Below are 3,710 nucleotides of genomic sequence, written 5' to 3'. Positions count from 1 at the left end.
TGGTACATTTCCACAGAGCAAACCAGTTTTCTATTTGACTGCGAGGCTGGGGATGCTTTGGTGCCAAATTTGTTGTTCTTCTGGCAGATCTTCTGGCGGATCCCTGGAGGTCTGGGAGGGGTTGGCTACTTCCTCATCAGTTCATCGCAGGGATGCACTCTCTCCCTGCTGTGCGTGGCGGCTGTCCTGCTGGAGGAAACGGTCTCCTGTGTAATGAGCACATTCAGTGCCTGTTGACTGAGGCCGTGTGCAGGCCTAGGGTGCACTGGGCGGGAAATTGGGTCGCTGCCCTCACGGTGGGGGCAGGTGTGGAGCCAGCGCCAGGCCGACCCGTGAATTCATGAGATGGCAGGGTGTGGGCACGCCGGAGGCTCCTCTGAGAGCTGAGAGGAGAGGCACCCAGGAGGAGGCGAAGAAACAGAGTTAGCGTAAGCGAAATCTAAAAGGAGTCGGTGAGGGAGAAGGGGAGGGCAACGGCAAAGGAAGTGCAGGCGGGAAGAGCCCTTCCGAGTCGTGGGGTTTGGGGGACACAGCCTCGTGAGGCAGGGGGTGAGTGCACCGAGCCAAGGGACCCGAACTGTGGCCCGAGGACCATGGGAGGTATTGGAGGCCGTCCCGGGGGCCCATGTCCACTCTGGCCAAGGTGTGGATGAAGGTGGGGGCCAGTGAGACCCACAGAGGGCTGCACCTGCAGAGCCAGTACGTGGAGAAAGGGCAGGCACAGGCAAGACCTGGAGAGTGAGGGACAGCCCGGGTGACGCAAAGGGTCCTGTAGGGGGGTGCTGCGGTCACCCTGGGGCAGCAGGTGACCGGTTCAGTGTGACCCGTGTTGGGCACAAACGTCTGTGAGGCATCCAAGAGGACAGGCATCCAGTAGAGGGGCTGCTGAGATGTGGGCAAGAAGGCAGGGAAGGGAAGGGCTGGCCGGGCAGGAAGGGAGCTGGACAGTGAGGGCAGCAGCAGGACTTCCTGAGAACCACAGCCTTGGTGCGGCCTTGGGACCAGGAGGCAGAGGGCCTGGGGTCAGGGGCGACGCCTGCAGGGAGAGGCAGGGCCCGGTGCCAGCTGTGGTGGGGGTGGGGGGGCACACCCTCCTGGAAGGCTCCTCGTCCCCCACCCAGCCCTGCCTGGTCTCTGTTCTGCGCCCAAGTCAGGCAGAGGAGAGGTGTGCAGCTGTGCACGGTGCCCGGGGCAAGGCTCAGTGGGAGACTCCCAGACCTAGCCTTCGGAACTTTCCTGGGGGAGGAACAGACCGAGTTCAGGCCCATCCCTGGCTCCTACGGGAACTGGTGGTCCTGGACGGGCACGCAGACGACTTCCGGAAGCTCTGCCATCTTCCTTTGAACTCACTTTCAGGCCTTCCGAGCCATCTTTGACTCACCCCTCAGCCCCCACGTTCTGAAGCTGCCAAGTCCGCGGGGGGAGCGTCTAAGACATCGTCTGTCTCCAAGCTCAGGGTCCCACTTGGGTCCAGACTCTATGCCATGGTCACCTGGCTCTCCCTGGACTCACCTGCTCTGCGTTCCTGCCTTCACCTGCCCACCTCCCCGTGCAGAAATGTCCGGGGCTCGCGGGACCCCCAGCCAGCAGCCCTGTCTGGGTGTTCACACCCCAGGCCCCGCTCATGCCGTTGGCCGTTCACTCCTCCCACCACTGGCTCTGACCTCAGCCCACACCCTCCCCCGTCCCCACCCCTGACCTTGGTGCTCTCAAGACCCAGAAAGCTGGCTGCAGACTCCCGCCCCAGCCCCCAGCCCCGCTGATTGTCAGAGGCTGGGGCGCCACCATCATCAACCCTGTCCAGGTGACCTGTAAGAAGAATATGGCAGAGAAACAGGTCCAAAGGGAGGAAGGACAGACTGAAAGTGTGGTGGTGGTTTCTGGTTTTGTTCCAGCCTCCCACCTGCATTGTCCAGCCCCTCCCAGAGCCACCCCCAGGGGTCGGGGGAAGGCACAGCAGGAGGGACCCCAGGGCAGGGGATCCCCCTGGACACCCTCTCCTCCTCCAGGTGACACTTGCATGGAGCTCAGCTCAGCCCAGAGATCACCTGCCCGGTTTCCTCTGGGTGCCTCCTCCACGCTCTAATCCGCAGGGAGGAGCTGAAACTAGGTTTTGTCTTGTCTCTTGATCCCCCACACCCAGCTCAAGAGCAGGGCTGGGCAGGTGGCTGTCTACCATCTCCAGCACAAAGAGTAAGTGTTGGAAGAGACCAGGTGGGGCCCCTCCCCTTCCAAGGCAGATTAACCTTTGGCGCCATCTAAGGGCCAGGTAGGCGATTGGCTGTGTTTGGGGCCTCCAACTGGAAGTGGCATTGAAGTTTAGGAATTTTATTTTTCTTTATTCTCGCCAGCTGGAGAGTTAGGAAAGAAAGAGAATTATGTGAGACGCAGTCTAAATCACCATCATTTTCTTTGGCTGTGCCACTCAGATTGCAGATTCTTCCTGGACTAGGAATTGAACCTGGGGCCTAGGCAGTGAAAGCTGAGTCCTAACCACTGGACCACCAGGGAATTCCCTAGGTCACTCTCATTAATGTCTCATTCTTGAGAGTTTGTGACAAAGCTGTCAACCTGTCACTGAGTTGGAATGAAACTGAGAGAACTGGAGGCAACTTTTATAAATTAAAAATATTATATATATACATGTGTTAAGTTATATATAATTTGTATATATATGTGTTGGATGGCATCACCAATTCAATGGCCATGAACTTGGGCAAACTCCAGGAGATGGTGAGGGACAGGGGGGCCTGGTGTGTTGCCGTCCATGGAGCCGCAAAGAGTCGGACACGACTCGGAGACTGAACAACAGCAGTGTGTGTGTGTATTTCACCACTAAAACCCCATATACATAAAGACAGACTGGAGAGTTAAAAGATGCCAACCTCAATTCACCTGAGTCTTAGGATGGAGTCAGGTGTGCGTCCAGCCCTCCCAGGGCCGCTCGGCCGCCCTGGCATCCCAGGGTCATGGCCCTAAAGCTGGGGGGTCGGGGGTGGGTTGGGGGCAGCTCTGCCCTCCCTGCTCGCCTCTCTGTCTCGGCCAACATGTGGCTGAGACTTTAGGCTGAGACTCCCCCAAGGGCAGCCTCGTGTTCAGCCAGGGGAAGAATAGGCCAGCTTGCTGCTGATCTTCAGACGCCCCGAGGTGAGGTGGGTCAGAAGCTGAAACGGGAGGGGGACAAGTGGGTGTGACATTCCTGGTGGGCCTGGGAGGTGACAGTTCCTTTACATCTGCACTGAGCCAGGGGTCACCAGGCTGTCAGGACTCTGCCCAGGTGGCCCAGGGGGAGGGCACCTAGGTCTGGCCAGTTTGCCACGAATAGGGTCATCATTTTGGGCACTGACTACCCATAAAGGGGTCCCAACCAGGCCCTCTGGAAGGCCACGGTCCTGTTGCTTCTCCTGCTCCCCACCTCAACACCCTGAATAAGGGGCTCTGCCTCCCTGCTCCGGCTCTGCCTCCTGCCTGTTCGCACCTCTGCTCCTGCCTTCTCTTCCCATCCAGCCTGGAGAACGCCCACTCCTTCAAGAGCCAGATCAACACCTTCCCTGCCCAATGAGGTGCTGTCTGCTTCTTTGTCCCTCTTTTGTGCCTCCTCTGCTGACTTTGGGGCCAAGTCTCTTGAAGCTTCAGTTTCCTTACCTGGAAAACGGGGGTAGGGACAGGACAATTGGAACAGGTTCCTTCTGTCTTCCTGCGTGGATGCG

This window comes from Oryx dammah, unplaced genomic scaffold (genome assembly GCF_014754425.2).
Source record: "Oryx dammah isolate SB20612 unplaced genomic scaffold, SCBI_Odam_1.1 HiC_scaffold_16, whole genome shotgun sequence".
Classification (NCBI taxonomy): Eukaryota; Metazoa; Chordata; class Mammalia; order Artiodactyla; family Bovidae; genus Oryx; species Oryx dammah.
The sequence above is the reverse complement of the archived record's forward strand: the minus strand, read 5'-3'. Positions refer to the sequence as shown.